The sequence below is a fragment of the Dendrobates tinctorius genome, unplaced genomic scaffold, assembly GCF_039654945.1.
Source record: "Dendrobates tinctorius isolate UK_male_01 unplaced genomic scaffold, ASM3965494v1 ptg000111l, whole genome shotgun sequence".
NCBI classification, from domain to species: Eukaryota; Metazoa; Chordata; class Amphibia; order Anura; family Dendrobatidae; genus Dendrobates; species Dendrobates tinctorius.
Window position 1 is genome coordinate 9,969,864 of NW_027361779.1, and position 21,328 is coordinate 9,991,191.

Consider the following 21,328-nt stretch of genomic DNA (forward strand, 5'->3'; position numbering starts at 1 on the left):
CACATAGCGCTCAGATATTCATTGGGCCTCACACAATCCAAAAGTGTCCAGTGTCCAAAAGTGTGTGCAGAGATTCAAAATCTCACTTATCCTCTAGTCACTTAGGTCACAGCTGTGCCATCGAGCCTGTCACATAGCGCTCAGATATTCATTGGGCCTCACACAATCCAAAAGTGTCCAGTGTCCAAAAGTGTGTGCAGAGATTCAAAATCTCACTTATCCTCTAGTCACTTAGGTCACAGCTGTGCCATCGAGCCTGTCACATAGCGCTCAGATATTCATTGGGCCTCACACAATCCAAAAGTGTCCAGTGTCCAAAAGTGTGTGCAGAGATTCAAAATCTCACTTATCCTCTAGTCACTTAGGTCACAGCTGTGCCATCGAGCCTGTCACATAGCGCTCAGATATTCATTGGGCCTCACACAATCCAAAAGTGTCCAGTGTCCAAAAGTGTGTGCAGAAATTCAAAATCTCCCCTGTCCTATAGACACCTTGTACCTTGTTTTACATACTATATAGTTTGTTGGATTTTGTCTACATTTCTACCAAAAATGAGGAAGGCTGGTGGAAGAGGCCGTGGAATTGGGCGGGGGTTGGCAGCTGGTAATGATGATGTTGGTGGTGGATCTGATGGTAGTGGCAAGAGCAAAATAGGACCGAATGCAGGAGGTGTTGAGCCTGCGTCATCGTCTGGCTACATAAGGCCGCGAACGCTTAGTTTTCTAGGAGTTGGCAAACCGCTTTTAAAGCCAGAGCATTAGGAAAAAGTTTTGTCTTACATTGCTGACTCAGCCTCCAGCTCTATCGCCTCCTCTTCTTCAGTTGTAAAAAGTAAAAGCACTGAGTCGTCATTGGAGGCTCATGTTCATGAACCACACCTTTCCTTGTGTCCTTCACCCCAACCAAGATTGAAGGATGACGCAGGCCATACTACTGATTACTCCATGGAGCTGTTTTCACATACCATGCCTGGATTATCAAGTGAAATGGTGAATTACCCAGGCCAAGATGAATCTGACATGGAGTGCACTGATGCACAGCCGCTGATGGATGATTCTGCTGGTACATTCACTCAGAGCACTACATTGTCCTCGCAGTGTACAGAGCCAGATTCTGACCCTGATGAGACTCAGGTGCCCCTTCCCGCACACTATACCACCATACACGGTGACACAGAGGAAGGTGCACATGACATAGAAGAGGAGGTGATGGATGACCCAGTTGTTGACCCAGATTGGCATCCATTGGGGGAAGAGGGTGCTGCTTCCAATAGCTCAGATGAGGAGCATCCACAGCAGACATCGACATCGCAACAGCTGTTATCTGGCAGGCCCGGAGCACTCCAAAGACAGGTTCCAAACATCAAAAGAGTTGCTGGACAGCTTGTCCAGAGGGTCAAAAGATCACAGCGTGCTAGGCCGCAAAATGTCTGCCAAAGTAGGAAGAGTGCAGTGTGGCACTTTTTTGAACAAAATCCTCATGATCAGGCCAAGGTTATCTGTAAGAAGTGCACAAAGACCTTTAGCCGAGGGAAAAATCTGAAAAATTTGAATACCAGTTGCATGCTTAGACATTTAACCAGCATGCACTTGCAAGCGTGGACACAACACCAAACCTCAAGTGCCACATGTGCAACTGATCACAACGAAGGTAGTCATCAACGCTACATTGTTTCCCCCACTGTAAGCCCACCGGTTAGCACAGCAGCAAATGTTGAGGTGTCGTTGCAAGGCCACAGCAGTCAGGGAATCCCACTGTTATATCAATGAAAGACTGATTCTAGGCCATCAGAAAGAACACCAACTCCATCACCATCATCAACCCTCTCTCAGTCCGCCCTGTCCACCGCTACTTCCACCATATGCAGCTCTCAAGTCCAGCTCACCCTCCCAGACACTATGAGTAGGTCAAGAAAGTACTCAGTCTCTCATCCGCGTACACTGGGTTTGAATGCCCACATTGCCAAACTAATCTCGTTTGAGATGATGCCCTTTCGGTTGGTGGAAAGCACAGCTTTCCGCGAACTCATGGCCTATGCAGTACCACGCTATGACCTACCCAGTCGCCACTTCTTCTCTCGCAAAGCCATCCCAGCCCTCCACCATCATGTGAAAGACCGCATTGTCCATGCACTCAAGCAGTCAGTGAGCGGAAAGGTGCACCTCACAACTGATGCATGGTCCAGTCGGCATGGCCAGGGCCGTTACGTGTCCATCACTGCGCACTGGGTTAATGTGGTGGATGCAGGGTCCACAGGGGACAGCGGTGGTGGGACAGTGCTGCCTAGCCCACGGTATAGGAAACAGTTGGCTGTAGGCGTTCCACCCTCCTCCTCCTCCTCCAGAAGCGAAAGCTCGTCCACAGAGCGCAGTCGTACGAGCACTCCATCTGCAGCTGCCACTGTTGCACACGATGTGTCCCCCTATCGAGCAGCTAGTGGAAAGCGTCAGCAGGCTGTGTTGCAGATGATGTGTTTGGGCGACAGACATACCGCCGAGGTGCTGGCCGAGTACTTGAAGCGACAAACTGAGTCATGGCTGGGCAGTGTACATCTTGAGGCAGGCAAGGTAGTTAGTGATAACGGCCGTAATTTTGTGGCAGCCATAGCCCTTTCAAAACTCAGCCACATACCTTGCTTGGCTCACACCTTGAACCTGGTGGTGCAGTGCTTCCTCAAAAATTATCCGGAGTTAACAGCCCTGCTCCAGAAGGTGCGAAGACTGTGCGCGCACATCCGCCGGTCACCTGTACACTCCGTTCGTATGCAGAAGCTGCAGCGATTGCTCCACCTTCCCAACCACCGCCTCATTATCGACATTGCAACAAGGTGGAACTCCACCCTGCACATGGTGGAGCGGCTGTGCGAGCAGAGGCAGGCCATAATGCATTTGTGGGAGGATACACGGCCAGGCACTTTGAGAGCAGACATGGAGTTGACAGGTGTGCAGTGGTCGAAGCTGAAAGACCTCTGTAAAGTCCTTCAGTGTTTTGAGGAATGCACACGGCTGGTAAGCGCAGACGACGCCATCCTAAGCATGAGCATCCCACTTATGCGTCTGCTCATGCAAACTTTGACGCACCTTAAGGAGCAGGCGTCTGCAGCCAATGTTGATGAGGAGGAAGAGGAGGAGGGAATCCTTGATGACATTCAGCCATTGTCTGCTCAGGGACCTCTCCTGGACGAGGTGGAGGAAGAAGAGGAGGAGGAGGATGATGATGGGGATGATTACTTAGGGGAGGAGGATGCATCTCGTGGGGCAAGTGAAAATGTTGGTGTGGCAAGGTCTGGTACAGGGTTTGTGCGTGACTGGAGGGATGTGGATTTGCCAGAAAGTGCTCCTCCAACCAGCACTCGCAGTGCATTATTGACACCGGGAACATTGGCCCACATGTCAGATTATGCCTTGCGGATCCTAAAAAGGGACCCCCGCATTGCCAAAATGATGAACGATGACGACTACTGGTTGGCCAGCATCCTGGATCCACGCTATAAAGGCAAAATTACAAAACATCATGCCACAGGAGAACCTTGACCTAATATTGGCTAATAAACAAGCAACTCTGGTAAATCGGTTGCTTGAGGCATTCCCAGCACACAGCAGCGGTGATGGTTCTCACACGAGCCGTACGGGCCGGGGGCAGCTTGGCAGAGGTGTTCGTGGTGCACACAGCAGAAGTGGCGTTGGAGACAGGGGTTTCATGACAATGTTGTGGACTGATTTTTCAAATACCGCTCACACAACTGGTAATACTGCATCGATGGAAAGTGACAGGAGACAGCAGTTGTCAACCATGGTTACAAACTACTTTTCCTCCCATATCGATGTTCTCCCACACAGGTCATTCCCCTTTGACTATTGGGCCGCTAAACTGGACACCTGGCCTGAATTGGCCCAATATGCCTTACAGGAGCTCGCTTGCCCAGCTGCAAGTGTGCTATCGGAAAGAGTCTTCAGTGCAGCTGGATCAATCCTGACAGAAAAAAGGACCCGTCTGTCAACCCAAAATGTGGATGATCTAACCTTCATTAAAATGAACCATGCATGGGTTTCCAAGGATTTTGTCCCACCTTCCCCTGATGACACATAGGGTGACAGAAAAATGGCTTGCTTTGGTCCACCTCTTCCTGGGACTTGACCTATTTCGCCTTTTGCATCAGCTGAATGTCCAACATCAACATATGCCACTTTATAAAACTCCCTAACTGTGCTGCCTCCCCCCCCATGGCCGGGGTCACCACCTAGCGCACGACATCGTGCGAGTGCCGTTGCCCTGGACAGGTGGGTAGGCCGACTCTTGGGCGCGGGCACTGGCACAGGGTCCCTCATAGTGCAATCAAGTGTCTCTGACGGTGGTGGTGCACACCCGCCGTCAGACACACCGCTGTACTATGAGGGGCCCAGTGCCAGTACCGACGCCCACGAGTGGGCCCCCCTTGCTTGGGCAGGGCCCCAGCATTTGCAATCTTTACCTCTCCCTGCTCCTCCGCTGTGTAATCTGGGCCGTCAAATCCATACTGTGCCTGACACCGTCTGAGCCTGCCTCCTGAGACATATATTTTGAATGTGTACGCTATCCATACATGTTACCTGGGGATACGGTACCCTTTCTAACCTTTGTGCAATCACGTGCAATCCATACTGGGCCTGACACCGTCTGAGCCTGCCTCCTGAGACATATATTTTGAATGTGTACGCTATCCATACATGTTATCCGGGGATACGGTACCCTTTCTAACCTTTGTGCAATCACGTGCAATCCATACTGGGCCTAACACCGTCTGAGCCTGCCTCCTGAGACATATATTTTGAATGTGTACGCTATCCATACATGTTATCCGGGGATACGGTACCCTTTCTAACCTTTGTGCAATCACGTGCAATCCATACTGGGCCTAACACCGTCTGAGCCTGCCTCCTGAGACATATATTTTGAATGTGTACGCTATCCATACATGTTATCCGGGGATACGGTACCCTTTCTAACCTTTGTGCAATCACGTGCAATCCATACTGGGCCTAACACCGTCTGAGCCTGCCTCCTGAGACATATATTTTGAATGTGTACGCTATCCATACATGTTATCCGGGGATATGGTACCCTTTCTAACCTTTGTGCAATCACGTGCAATCCATACTGGGCCTAACACCGTCTGAGCCTGCCTCCTGAGACATATATTTTGAATGTGTACGCTATCCATACATGTTATCCGGGGATACGGTACCCTTTCTAACCTTTGTGCAATCATGTGCAATCCATACTGGGCCTAACACCGTCTGAGCCTGCCTCCTGAGACATATTTTGAATGTGTACGCTATCCATACATGTTATCCGGGGATACGGTACCCTTTCTAACCTTTGTGCAATCACGTGCAATCCATACTGGGCCTAACACCGTCTGAGCCTGCCTCCTGAGACATATATTTTGAATGTGTACGCTATCCATACATGTTATCTGGGGATACGGTACCCTTTCTAACCTTTGTGCAATCACGTGTAATCCATACTGGGCGTGAGAACGGCTGGCGAGCTAATGTTTGGAGCATTATTTGGGTCCATAAGACAGTGGAGCTTCATCCATGGGGACCAACATATACTGTAGCATTATGTGGAACTCATCATATACTGTTTCAAACATTATATGGGACCAATGATTCTGTATGGAGAAATAGATGGGCCTCGTCATGAGATGTAAAAAGTGAAGTATTTTTCATTGTACTATACCGCTATTTCTCTGCCGTATCGGAGCATGATGAGTTGTGGTATGTGTTAAAGGGGCGCTCTTTCGCCCAGGGCACATGAAAACCTGGAGCCAGCCCTCCCCCCCGACAACTTTAGCCAAATAACCCCCATTTTTCATTGCGTAACTTGTATTATGAAGTTAATTAAGGTTGACAAGCTTAAGTAAGAAGAACTGATGCTTTTTGGCATTCAAATGGGCACTGTAGGTGTGTTTCCTGTCCTCCTCTCACTGCCGACTTTTATTCCCCATTGACTTACATTGGGTTTCGTGTTTCGGGACGACCCCGACTTTTCCCTATAATCGGACGATCTTGCTCGACCCGACTTTTGGAAAAGTCGGGTTTCACGAAACGAAACGCGACCCTAAAAAAACAAAAGTCGCTCAACTCTATTTGTGACACATCATAAGACACATCCTGTTTCATTTAATAAGGAGGGACTGTTAAAGGAAGAGGGCCAAAAGGCGGACTTTAATCTTCTTAAAGGGACAGCAGTTGGTCCTCACTAGAGTTGAGCAACTTTTGTTTTTTTAGGGTCGAGTTTCGTTTCGTGAAACCCGACTTTTCCAAAAGTCGGGTCGAGCAAGATCGGCCGATTATAGGGAAAGGTCAGGGTCGTCCCGAAACACGAAACCCAATGTAAGTCAATGGGGAATAAAAGTCGGCAGTGAGAGGAGGACAGGAAACACACCTACAGTGCCCATTTGAATGCCAAAAGCATCAATTCTTCTTACTTAAGCTTGTCAACCTTAATTAACTTCATAATACAAGTTACGCACTGAAAAATGGGGGTTATTTGGCTAAAGTTGTGGGGGGGTAGGGCTGGCTCCAGGTTTTCATGTGCCCTGGGAGAAAGAGCGCCCCTTTAACACATACCACAACTCATCATGCTTCGATACGGCAGAGAAATAGCGGCATAGTACAATGAAAAATACTTCACTTTTTACATCTCATGACGAGGCCCATCTATTTCTCCATACAGAATCATTGGTCCCATATAATGTTTGAAACAGTATATGATGAGCTCCACATAATGCTACAGTATATGTTGGTCCCCATGGATGAAGCTCCACTGTCTTATGGGCCCAAATAATGCTCCAAACATAATGGGCCCCATTTCTAATGCTCTAGTGTATAATGGGCCCTGTAAATGCTGCTCCAGTGTCTGATGTCCACCTTTGGAATGTTCCAGTGTATGGTGGGCCCCATCTATCATTCTCCAGAGTATAGTGCTCCCAAAAAATTGCTGTCCCAACATTGAAAACAATCAAATAAGTCTCCTCGCTAGGGAATCCCTGTACTAGTCTGGACTCCTCGTCGTCCCCATCTTCCATCTCACTGCACAGTATTTCAACCTTGCAAGTGCTGTGATCCTGAGCAAGCAGGGGGGCCCACTCGTTGGCGACGGCACTGGCACAGGGCCCCTGATAGTACGGTGGTGTGTCTGATGGCGGGTGGGCCGAACCTGCACTTTCATCTGCAACTTCCTCTTTGTCACCGTGTAAGATGGAACTGTATATGGGAAGGGTAACCTGAGTTTCATCAGGGTCAGATTCAGGCCGTGTAGCGTGCGAGGGGAATGTAGTGGTCTGGGTCAATGTACCAGCAGAATCAACTATCAGCGGCTGTGCATCAGTGCACTCCATGTCAGATTCATCTTGGCCTGGGTAATTCACCATTTCACTTGATAATCCAGGCATGGTATGTGAAAACAGCTCCATGGAGTAATCAGTAGTATGGCCTGCGTCATCCTTCAATCTTGGTTGGGGTGAAGGACACAAGGAAAGGTGTGGTCATTGAACATGAGCCTCCAATGATGACTCAGTGCTTTTACTTTTTACAACTTCAGAAGAGGAGGCGATAGAGCTGGAGGCTGAGTCAGCAATGTAAGACAAAACTTTTTCCTGATGCTCTGGCTCTAAAAGCGGTTTGCCAACTCCTAGAAAACTAAGCCTCCGAAGCCTTATGGAGCCAGACGATGACGCAGGCTCAACACCTCCTGCATTCGGTCCTATTTTGCTCTTGCCACTACCATCAGATCCACCACCAACACCATCATTACCAGCTGCCAACCCCCGCCCAATTCCACGGCCTCTTCCACCAGCCTTCCTCATTTTTTGTAGAAATGTAGACAAAATCCAACAAACTATATAGTAATGTAAAACAAGGTACAAGGTGTCTATAGGACAGGGGAGATTTTGAATTTCTGCACACACTTGTGGACACTGGACACTTATGGATTGTGTGAGGCCCACTGAATATCAGAGCGCTATGTTACAGGCTCGATGGCACAGGTGTGACAAAAGTGACTACAGGATAAGGGAGATTTTGAATTTCTGCACACACTAGTGGACACTGGACACTTTTGGATTGTGTGAGGCCCACTGAATATCAGAGCGCTATGTCACAGGCAGAAATTGGCTAGTGTATCACAAACTACAAGGTGTATGTAGAATTGGGCAGAATAGGAATCTCCCTAGAGTGTAGGAACAAGTCCTCCACTTATCCTTCCACAGAGACACACAGATAGCTTCACTGTGGCCGTGATAACAGCCGTTACACGGTACTGAGAGGAGCGTGCACGTACACGGCTGTCCGGTGTACGTAAAATTGTCAAGCTCCGTGTTTTTTAAGTATACGGACTGACACACGCTGTCTCTCTATAGTTTTGAATGTCATCAAACAGCAAATATATTTAACTGTTTGAAAGCTAGACAAAACTAGTAGGTGCAGGTCTGTAAGAACGGAACATGTCCTCGACTTATTCTCACAGAGTGACACACAGATAGCTTCACTGTGGCTGTGATAACAGCCGTTACACGGTACTGTGTGAGGAGCATACACCGCTGTATGGTGTGAAAAAATGCACGCTCAGTACCTCAGCAGGACAAAAAAAAAATTGGGATTGCTTTTAAAAAAGCAGTTTGCAGAGCAGTGGGTAAACAGCAATGCAGCTGTCAGGAAGCCTTAGAAGGCAGCCTAACAACCAACACCGCTGATCCACCACAATATAGCCTCCCCTTGCACTGCACACACAGTGACTGGTACAGGCAAAATCGCTAGCAGCAGAAGCAGTTTTTTTTTCTTCTTCCCTGCCTAACGCTCTCCCTACAGAATCAGCAGCAGCAACCTCTCCCTATGCTAAGATCGGCAGAAGTAAGATGGCGGTCGGCGTGCACGCCCTTTTATAACCCCTGTGACGCCCACCAAAGCAAGCCAATCACTTGCATGCCCTTCTGAAAGATGGTGGTGACCCCTGCCTATGTCATCACGTTGCCCACAGTGTCCGTGGATCCTGATTGGCTGAAAAAGAGCGCAAAACAAACTTTTGAAACGCGACTTTGGCGCGTAAGTCGCCGACCTCGTGGCCGACCTCATCCTAGGGTCGGGTTTCGTTTCATGAAGCCCGACTTTGCCAAAAGTCGGCGACTTTTGAAATTTTTCGACCTGTTTCACTCAACTCTAGTCCTCACTATTCTTAGAGAGCCATAAGTCGGCTATGCTTTGTTGTTTCCATTATTAAACAGTGGGTCTCCTATACTGTTATTGCCTATGCACTGATTGGAAGGCCTGCTCCAAATTTGGACGCACCCCAATAACCCATTGAACAGATGTCCTGGATGGCCACATGAAACCAAAGTTCACATTCTTATTTATTTGGTAATGCCATACTGTTAGCTTATGCATTAAATGCAAGGCCTGCCCTGCCCCAAAGTAACATGCACCCTAATAACCATTTGAATCATCGTACTGAATGGCCACATGAAACCAAATTTCCCATTCTTATTAAATTGCTACTCCCATAATGTTAGCCTATGCATTGAATGCAAGGCCTGCCCTGCCCCAAAGTTACACACACCCCAATAACCCTTTGAATCAACATACTGGATGGTCACATGAAACCAAAGTTCTCATTCTTATTAATTTGCTACTCCCATAATGTTAGCCTATGTATTGAATGTAAGGCCTGCCCTGCCCCAAAGTAACACACACCCCAGTAACCCTTTGACCAACATACTGGATGGTCAAATGAAATCAAAGTTCCATTATTATTTTTTGGTACTCCCATACTGTTAGCTTATGCATAGAATACAAGGTCTGACCTGCCCCAAAGTAACATGCACCACAATAACCCTTTGAACCAACGTACTGGATGGCCACATGAAACCAAAGTTCCCATTTTTATTAATTTGCTACTCCAATAATATTACCCTATGCATTGAATCTATGGCCTGGCCTGTCCCAAAGTAACACGCAACCCAAAAACCCTTTCAACTAAAGTACTGGATGGCCACATGGAACCAAAGTTCCCAATATTATTAATTTGCTACTCCCATAATGTTTGCCCATGAAGTGAATGCAAGGCCTGCTCCAGATTTGGATGCACCCCAATACCTCTTGTAAGAGAAGTTGAGGATGGCATCCTAAAAATCTTTTCCCAATTTAAATGAGCGGGTCTCCTATACTTGTAATGCCCATACACTAAGTATATGGGCTGACAAACATTTACCCTTAGGAGGTACACATCAACATACTGTGTAAACTTTTATTACGGGCATCGTAAACACCCCTTGAAAACAAAAATGTGGCTATTGCATCACGAAACACGTTCACTCTGTTGATCTAGTGGTGATGTCTGAAGAGATGTGGAGGATGGCCTCCTAAAAATCTTGTCCCAATTTAAAGGAGCGGGTCTCCTATACTTGTAATGCCCATACACTAAGTGTATGGGCTGATAAACATTTACCGTATTTTTTTGACCATAAGACGCACTTTTTTCTCCCAAATTCTTGGGGGAAACTGGGGGGTGCATCTTATGGTCGCAATATACTCACTCCTGTGCTGGTGGCTTGTGCGGCGGGGCTCTGTAGTGTGGTGGTGGCGGCTGGCTGTGCTCCGGTGCAGGGGCAGAGGCTCTCTGTGCTCTGTGGGGGGCTCAGCCGGCATTTCCTCCATGCCCAGAGGCTCCCGCACATCCATTGCTGCCATGTTGTGGTGGCCTCTGGGAACATGGACGCCGGGAAGATGGCCTCCGGTCCGAGGATGGCGCATACTCAGGTTCAGATCTCGTCCCGAGGTCTCGGGAGATGAGATTCAAATCTCGGCAACGAGATCTCTGGACGAGATCTGAACCTAAGCATGCGTCGTCCCCGAACCGGTGGCCATCTTCCCGCATCCATGTTCCCGGAGTCCATGTTCCGGAGGCCACCGCAATATGGCAGCAACGGATGTGCGGGGGCCTCCGGGCTTTGAGGAAATGCCGGCGGAGCCGCTGCTCCTGCGCCAGAGCAAAGTGCCCCAGCACAGCAGAGCCCACCCCACCTTCCCCAGCACAACCCTCCTGCCCCCCCAGCACAACCCAGCCCACCCCACCTGCCCCAGCACAGCCCACCTGCCCCAGCACAGCCCACCCCACCTGCCCCAGCACAGCCCACCTGCCACAGCACAGCACACCTGCTCCAGCACAGACCACCTGCCCCAGCACAGCACACCTGCCCCAGAACAGCACACCTGCCCCAGCACAGCACAGCCCCTGTATGCCTAAACATTGGAGCTCCCTCACAAATTGCCCCATTTTGGAAACTAGACCCCCCAAGGAGCTTATCTAGATGCATAGCGATCACTTTGGACCCCCAGGTGCTTCACAAATTGATCCGTAAAAAAAGTACTTTTTTTCACAAAAAATTTATTTTAGCCTCAGTTTTTTCATTTTCACAAGGGCAACAGGATAAAATGGATCCTAAAATTTGTTCGGCAATTTCTCCTGAGTACACCGATACCTCATATGTGGTCATAAACCACTGTTTGGGCGCACGGCAGGGTCCGGAAGGGAAGGAGCACTATTTAACTTTTTGAATGGAAAATTAGCTCCAATCGTTATCGGACACCATGTCGCATTTGGAGTGCCCCTGTGTGCCTAAACAGTGAAAAACCCCACAATTGACCCCATTTTGGAAACTAGACCCCTTATGGAACTTATCTAGATGTGTGGTGAGCACTTTGAACCCCCAAGTGCTTCACAAAAGTTTATAACACAGAGCAGTGAAAATAAAAAATCATTTTTTTCCTCAAAAATGATTTTTTAGCCCGCTATTTTTTATTTTCACATGGCTAACAGGAGAAATTGGACAACAAAAGTTGTTGTCCAGTTTGTCCTGAGTACGCAGGTACCCCATATTTGGGGGGGAACCACTGTTTGGGCGCACGGCAGGGCTCAGAAGGGAAGGAGCGCCATTTGACTTTTTGAAATGAAAATTGCCTCTAATCGTTAGCGGACACCATGTCGTGTTTGGAGAGCCCATGTGTGTCTAAACATTGGAGCTCCCCCACAAATGACCCCATTTTGGAAACTAGACCCCCTAAGGAACTTATCTAGATGCATAGTGAGCACTTTGAACCCCCAAGTGCTTCACAAAAGTTTATAACGCAGAGCCATGAAAATAAAAATTAACTTTTTTTTTCCTCAAAAAATTATTTTTTAGTGCGCAATTTTTTATTTTCACAATGGTACCAGGAGAAATTGGACCACAAAAGTTGTTGTCGAGTTTGTCCTGAGTATGCTGGTACCCCATAAGTGGGGGGACCACTGTTTGGGCACACGACGGGGCTCGGAAGGGAAGTAGTGACATTTTGAAATGCTGACGTTGATGGATTGGTCTGCGGGCATCATGTTACATTTGCAGAGCCCCTGATGTACCTAAACTGTGGAAACCCCGCACAAATGACCCCATTTTGGAAACTAGACCCCCAAGGAACATATCTAGATGTGTGATGAGCACTTTGAACCCACAAGTGCTTCACAGAAGTTTATAACGCAAAGCTGTGAAAATAAAAAATCATTTTTTTCCTCAAAAACTGATTTTTTAGCTCACTAATTTTTATTTTCACAAGGGTAACAGGAGGAATTGGACCCCAAAAGTTGTTGTCCAGTTTGTCCTGAGTACGCTGGTACCCCATATATGGGGGGAACCATTGTTTGGGCACACGTAAGGGCTCGGAATGGAAGTAGTGACGTTTTGAAATGCAGACTTTGATGTAAAGGTCTGCGGTCGTCGTTACGTTTGCAGAACCCCTGAAGTGCCTAAACAGTAGAAACCCCCTACAAGTGACCCCATTTTGGAAAAAAGACCTTCCAAGGAACTTATCTAGATGTCTGGTGAGCACTTTGAACCCCCAAGTGCTTCACAGAAGTTTATAACGCAGAGACGTGAAAATAAAAAAATAATTTTTTTTTCCACAAAAACAATTTTTTAGCCCCCAATTTTTAATTTTCCCAGGGGTAACAGGAGAAATTAGTCCCCCATAGTTGTGCAATTTTTCCTGAGTACGCTGATACCCCATCTGTTGGGGTAAACCACTGTTTGGGCACACGTCGGGGCTTGGAAGAGAGGGAGCACCGTTTGACTTTTTGTACACAAAATTGGCTGGAACCAATGGTTGCACCATGTCGCATTTGGAGACCCCCTGGTGTGCCTAAACAGTGGAAAGTTCTCAATTCTAACTCCAACCCTAACCCCAGCACACCCCTAACCACAGCCCTAACCCCAACACATCCCTAACCCTAATCCCAACCATAACCATAACCCGAACCCCAATACACCCCTAACTCTAATCCCAACCCTAACCATAACCCTAACCACAAGCCTAACCCTAATCCCAACCCTAACCCCAACAGATCCCTAACCCTAATGTTAACCCTAATTCCAGCCCTAACCCTAATTCCAACCCTAACCCTAAACCTAATTCTAACCCTAACCCTAATTTCAACCCTAACCCTAATTCCACTCTAACCCTAACCCTAATTCCAACCCTAACCCTAATTCCAACCCTATCCCTAACCCTATTTCCAACCCTAACCCTAATTCTAACCCTAACCCTAGCCCTAACCCTAACCCTAATCATCCCCCTATTTCCAACCCTAACCCTATCCCTAATGGAAAAATAAAAATAATTTCTTTATTTTATTATTTGTTCCTGCCTATGGGGATGATAAACTTTGGGTTTATTTACTTTTCATTCTATTTTGATTACTGTGAGAGTTTATTACAGTAATCAAAATGAATGAATGGAATCTGCAGCTGGTGGGTGCACTGCGCATGTGCCCGCCATTTTCCAAGATGGCGGCGCCCATGGAACAGGACGGCGGAACACCGACAGCCAGAGCGGGACATTGGAGGTACCGGGGGGGATGGGGGGTGTCGGAAGGTGGGGGAAGCGGAGAGAAGGGGAAGGGGAGCAGATGATGATGGCGGCGGCACATTGCCGCCATCAGTCGGTATCGGGAGCCGATCGGCCCCGTGAGTTGGTGTGGGGGGGTCGGATCACGATCTCCAACCATGTCCGATGCTACTGCAGCATCGGCCATGGATGGATTGTAATATTTCATCAATTTTCATTGATGAAATATTACTATCGCTCTGATTGGCTGTTTCACTTTTAACAGCCAATCAGAGCGATCGTAGCCACGTGGTGGTGAAGCCATGCCCCCTGTGGAGAAGTACAAAGCCCCCTGTATCTGCGGGTCGGGTGACCTTTCAGTGACCCCGGTCATCCGACCCACAGGAGGGCTTTAAAGTCATGACGCCACATAGGCGTCACTGGTCGGATTGGCACCGTCTTTCATGACACCTATGTGGTGTCATTGGTCGTGAAGGGGTTAAATAAATTATCACAATAGGTGAACACATATTTAAGATGATGTTTATGCATCCGAAACCCCACCTACCCATGGATGAAAAGCCCCCTACTTACAGTTAGCCAATTAATCTGATGACTAGGTAGAGTTTGCTTTGGGTGGGCGGGGTTATTTTCTCTGAACACCAGAATTTTACTCCCAGTGAGAGCCAGTCAGAAAATTTAGTGGCTCTCACTAGGGTGCCGACTCCTATTGTTCACAGCAGGGAGCCAGCTCTTTGTCTTGGTTCATTCACAGACGACCTATCATTAAAAACACTATCAGTGAGCACCATGGTTTGATTTTCTGCTGACCTAGCAAAAGAAGATCTTTTGCACAGGGCAGTATAACATATTTGCAATGATGTACGAAAGAATAAAGTCTGAGCAGTCTTCCAATAAATTTAAGTTGTTAAAGGGAAAATGTAAATAAAGGAGTTACAGCAGCCCATAGTTTGTAACACATGTTCCCTCAGGCCACGTGCACAAGTTGAGTATTTGGTCAGTATTTTACCTCAGTATTTGTAAGCCAAAACCAGGAGTGGAACAATCAGAGGAAAAGTATAATTGACACACGTCACTACTTCTGCATTTTTTATCCAATCCTGGTTTTGGCATACAACAACTGATATTAAAAAAAATCAACAAATATTCAACATGTGCACGTGGCATTACTGGTGTTTGTGTGTGTGCTCAAAAAACTTAAAGACAGAAGAGAGTGGGCAAAAACAAGAGAGAAAGGAAGAAGGATCTGCAGAAAGTGAGGAGACATAGGAGTGAGGAGTGCATACAAAGTACCTGATTTATTATTGCATTTGTGCCTATTTTTAGTCTAGTTTTCAGATTTTTTCACCTTTTTTGTGTTCACTATATTTATCTTTTCATTTGTGTATTTTTTAATCTATTTCACATGCTCTCCAGTTATAGTTATTTTGGTTCACATTTTGTAACATTTGGCTAAAAAGTAGCAAAAAAAGACCATTTTTAACTTTGCGCCATTTTGAAGAATTTTTACAAAAAGCGTCATGTGAATACCACAAGAAAAAAAAGAAAAGTGACTAAATAATGCAAAAGGTGAACAAGAACCAGATATCTATTCTGCTTTTTGCTATCGTCTTCTACTCCGTAATATACTATTTCACCCCAGAGATTGGACTATCAGTGTGCAATTTTATAGATATCTACATCCCAGTGAATTTGAAATATGTCACTGTTGCTTTCACGGGGTTTCTGAGACAGAGAGGAGCAAGAAGACCGTGCTGCATTGACTAGAAGCACTTAACCTTCATATTAGGCTACTTTCACACATCAGGTTTTCGGCGTCAGGCGCGATCCGGCGTCGTGCCGGAACGCCGGATCCGGCAAATGTTTAGTAAAACCGGATGTGACGGATCCGGTTTTCTGCCGGATCCGTCTTTTTCTTGACAGACAAAACCGGATCCGTCTCATCCGTTTTTCTATCCGTTTTTCGACGGATTACGCCGGATCCGGTTTTTAAAATTGACCCTTGTGGCCTTCCGAACGGGATTGGCTACTGGAAAACTATATATAGCATGTTCCTACAGCCCTTCTTTGACAGGTTGTAGAGGAGAAAGTGCAGGTTGGAGAGAAGAGCAAGTTACTGGCGAAGATGGATGTTGTCATTGGAAATATTTTGAAGAATTTGGCGGATTTTATAGCGGAGGCGAATCGTTTGAGGGTGATTGTTCTGGAGAAAGAGAGAGCGAGACAGCAGCGCATCAGGCATCGTAGACGACGTTTGTGGATCCACCCCATCACAGCCAAGAGAATGACGCGTGGGGTCTATTCTACACTCTGCATGGACCTTCGACGAAACCCGGATAAATTTTTTGGATATGTTAGGATGAAAATGGAGAATTTTGATTACTTGGTGGAGCGCATTGCACACCTCATAAGAAAAGCGGACACCTATTGCCGCTTCTCTGTTTCACCCGCAGAGCGTCTGATGGTGACTTTAAGGTAAGCCACATTTATTGGATGTGATCGCATCAGAGCACACTTTCACTGCAATCTTGTTGGTGGTAGTTTGTATCTCCAAGTGTTATAGCTCAGTTTTGGTATGTAATGCTGTGATTTAAAACTAATTTATTGTTTTTTAATTCCCCACAGATTTCTTGCAACTGGAGAATCCCTTTCGTCACTGCATTTCCAGTACAGACTCGGGATTTCCACCATATCTGGAATTGTGAAGTACACATGCCGTGCACTGTGGGACTCCTTAGCTGAAGAGTTTTTACCAGAGCCCACAACAGAGAGGTGGATTGAAATTGCTGACAAGTTTCAACAGATATGTCAGTTTCCCAACTGCTTGGGCGCTGTGGACGGGAAACATATCCGCATTGTAAAGCCAGCTGGATCGGGATCGGAATATTTCAATTACAAGAAATATTTTTCAATTGTCCTCATGGCCATCGCTGACGCGGAATACAAATTTATTGCGGTTGATATTGGGGCCTATGGCCGCTCCAATGACTCTCAAGTTTTCAAACTGTCTGCCATGGGGCGTAAACTGTATGGAAACACCTTCCAGTTCCCACCACCTAGACCGCTGCCGCAAACATCTGGTCCACCTATGCCATTTGTCTGTGTAGGGGATGAAGCCTTCCAGCTGTCAGAACACCTTTTGAAACCGTACTCTAGCAGAGGATTGACAAGACCAAAACGCATTTTTAATTACCGCCTCACAAGAGCAAGAAGAATGGTTGAATGTACCTTTGGTATTCTGACAGCCAAATGGCGGGTCCTATTGACTGCGATCAACCTCAAGACAGAAACTGTGGACGAGGTGATCAAAGCATGCGTGGTACTCCACAATTTTGTTATCTGCAAGGAACCCATTTCCATTGAGGACACCTCTGAAGAAACCACCTTGCAAGATTACCATGACATTACCACTAGAAGTTCTGTGACGGTTTCAGTAATGAGGGACAATTTTGCACTATACTTTATGTCACCTCAAGGCAGAGTACACTGGCAGGATGACAGAGTGTGAAAGATTTGTGCCCTAACCAAACTTGTGTACCTTCTGTACCAACAGTATATACCTTTGCCAACCAAAGTTGGCTATCTTGTCATGGTCTCTATTTTTAGCTTTAGGCCACAGGTGTGTACCTGGTTGTGTTTTATGCAAAGTATTTCACCTTTTAACAAAAGTTGTGTACATTGTTAGGAAATCACCAACAATAAACACAACTTTTTAGGTGAAATACTTTGCTTCAAACACAACCAGGAACACAACTGTGGCAAAAAAGCTAAAATTTACCCACAGTTATATACCTAGTTTTGAATACCATTTCACCTTTTAAATACCCTGTATTTAACCTTTTTCGCCGCAGAAAGAAATGACAGACAACCAGTGTAAAATAATTTAACTTTTATTGAAAAATGTTTTTTTTAGTAAACTTTTTTACAATTTTAATAAACTTGTTTAATAAAGCTTTGAAACCATAAAACTGGTCATTTTTATTTAAATACACACATTATAAATCTGTGTAGTGTGTGGTGGAAATACTGCTGGAGGGGCTGTGGGACACTTCGACACTGGGAGTGTGGAGAGAGGACTGGGATCGTGGTGGGGAAGGAACAGTTAGAGGTGAAGGTGTGGAAAAAACTACAGAATGGGTGGACATGTGGGAAGCAGAAGAGGTGGTGGGTGGTGGAGTGGAGGGTTGGGCAGGGACTGTAGGAGCAGATGATGTTGATGGCAAGTTGTATGGGGAAGGAGTTTGGTACGGGGCAGGTTGCTGGAAGTGGGGAGATGTCTGGTACGGGGCAGGTTGCTGGAAGTGGGGAGATGTCTGGTACGGGGCAGGTTGCTGGAAGTGGGGAGATGTCTGGTACGGGGCAGGTTGCTGGAAGTGGGGAGATGTCTGGTACTGGGGAGGTTGCTGGTACTGGGGAGTTTGCAGGTACTGGGGAGGTTGCTGGTACTGGGGAGGTTGCTGGTACTGGGGAGGTTGCTGGTACTGGGGAGGTTGCTGGTGCTGGGGAGGTTGCTGGTGCTGGGGAGGTTGCTGGTGCTGGGGAGGTTGCTGGTGCTGGGGAGGTGGATGGTATGTAATAGGAGGGGGAGGATGGAAAGTGGCTGGAGGGGGTGTAGATGTAATAGGAGGGGGAGGATGGAAAGTGGCTGGAGGGGGTGTAGATGTAATAGGAGGGGGAGGATGGAAAGTGGCTGGAGGGGGTGCAGGTGGAGGAACTACTGTGGTGGGAGGAGGAGGTTGGGAGGTAACTTGCTGGAGAGCAGCGTGGCATGAATGCATTACATGCATCTGCTGGGCAGGAGAGAGCATTTCCATGCGCTCCACAACAGACCTGAAAAAGGTGTGGTTTGGCGAAGATCTTGCTTCTGAATGCATGGTTTGCAGAAGTGTCTTCACCTCCAGAATGCTGGAGTTGATCTGCTGATAGCCTGCGGAGATTTGCTCTGACAAGACTTTTAGACAGTTCTGGAAAGATGCATTCAGATGCAAGAACTCTGGCGCATAAGTCTTTTCCTGACCCCTCTGCCGCTGCCGCCCAGTACCCGCAGGTGTACTAGAGGTGGCAGGGGCAGAAGGGTGGGGTAAAGGGAAAGCGATCTCCTCACCAGCAGCTTCATGTAATGTAGGCGGCCACGATGCTCCTGTGCTGGTGGATGGGACAGATGGGTCGAATGTGTGGGAAGGCTGGGAAGGTGCAGATGTACCGGGGCAGTCGAAGTGTCCCTCGGTGCCGGTCTCCTCAGGGATCGCCTCAGAAGGGTCCAATCATGCAGGCTCCCGAGTGCTGCTCACCGTGCTGTGGAATAAAGAGAAAAAAACAATTAAAATAGTGACATGGTATGGCCCTGGCTGAAAAAAAAAAGTTACATCTAAACATTTTTTTGTCACATGTGGTGTGTAATATTTACCTTCTGGTGAGCATTGTCTCCCGGAGGAACGACAGGGCTCGTGCGTACTTGTACTTGCTCCTGCGTCCTCCAGATCCACTCGGGGCCCGCATCTCTTTATTGAACTCCTTCTTAAAACGATCCCTCACAGACCGCCACCGCTTCACAATTCTCTCCCCTGAAACGAGAAAGGACAAAGTGGTTAGTATACAACATCAGTGTTTCCCAAACTCCAGTCCTCATGGTCCCCAGGGGTCATGTTTTCAGGATTTCCAAAGTAAATAGAAATCCTGAACACATGATCCGTGGGGACCACGAGGACTGGAGTTCGGGAAACACTGGTTTAAATCAAGCAACCGGTACTGTATATACTTACGCTCTTTAATCTGAGCCCGAGCTTCGAGGTCCTCCCAGCGGTCCACATGGAGCGAACAGATTTCCTCCCAGAGTCGTCGGGTAACGATCAGGTCAGCGTGGCGGCGGTCAGCCATATTCCAGAGCGGCTCCCTTTCTCTGACGAGATCGATGAGGCGGTCCACATCAATCCCTCCATCCTCACCGTCAGAGTCGGGAGCACGCTGTGAAGGCTGTTAAAGAAAAAGACAAAAATAACATAATTAGCCTCCACAAAAGAAATGAAATAAAAAGTGCAAAAAAAACAAAGCATAAATATTTATACTTACACGCTGGTGACCGCCGCGTTGCTGTCGCCGACGACCCTGGGAGGCACTGCGAGGACCTCTTGGCCGAGCACCAGATTGGGAAGACTAGAGAAGAAAACAAAAAATGTTATGTCTTTAGATGTAGGCATTTGTTTGCTGTGTGTGGTCTGCAGAACATTGTTTTCTATGTGTTGTGTGTAGTGTGATGTTGTGTTTCTGCGTTTGATGCAAAAAACTTACCAATTGTGAGCCCACTCCTTCCTTCTTCTTCTGGGAGCTCCTCTTCATCTTGTGATTCCTGTTTTGAAATAAAAGGCAATGAATACACATATATTACAGAGATGATGGATTTTGGAAATAAAAACTTACCGTCAAACGCTGACGATGCGAGGGAGGGCTCCCAGAAGATGTGCTGTCTTCCTCATGGCCAGACTCCATGGCTGTGGGTGGTGTTTCTGCTGCTGCCATTGCTGCTGCTGCTGCATCTATTGGGCGGCTGTTGAATAAAGAGAAACAAAGGGCCAATGAATATCTTGATATTCCATAGCCCTAGTTTGGAGGAATGGGGGATTTGATAATTACCGTCTCTCATCTGCTGCTGGACTCCCCTCCCGTTGTTCAGCATGCTGCTCCATTTGGGGTGGTGCTGATGGTGCTGCTGCTGCAGATGTCTGCTGCCTTCTCCTGCTCCTGGTTCTTGGCTTGGGTGGCATGTTGGGTGTGGCTGAGGGTCCCATTGTCTCTTTTATATATGTCCTTTGGGCAGAGCTACTGAGCATGCTCAGACCAAAGAAACCAGATCCGGCCGCCGGATCCGGCTGTCGCCGGATCAGGCGCATTGCGGCGCTCATAGGCTTTCATTGTATGAAAAAGCCGGACACGCCGGATCCGGCGTGTCCGGCTTTTTCGCCGGAGACAAAAAACGTTACAGTAGCCGTTTTTTCCAGACACCGGATCGCGTCACATTGCCGGATCCGGCGAAAATCGGATGAAACGCATGGCCATCCGGCTCAATCCGGCTCTAATGCAAGTCAATGGGGGGGAAACCGGATCCGGCATTGCATTTCGCCGGATCCGGTTTTAGTCAAAAGCGCCGGATCGCGCCTGACGCCGAAAACCTGATGTGTGAAAGAGGCCTTAAATGGTGCAGGTTTCTTCTAGCCGTGCAGTGGTTAATATACTCCGTTGCGATCTCTAGGAAGCTTACCTGCCATAAGACTCTCAACTGTTCACTGTTGACCACTCACCTCTCTTAAGGGCATGTCACACTAAGAGATATCGCTAGCAATATCGCTATAACTAGTGACGTTATAGCGATATTGCTAGCGATATCTCTGTGCCTGATACTTACCTACGACCGG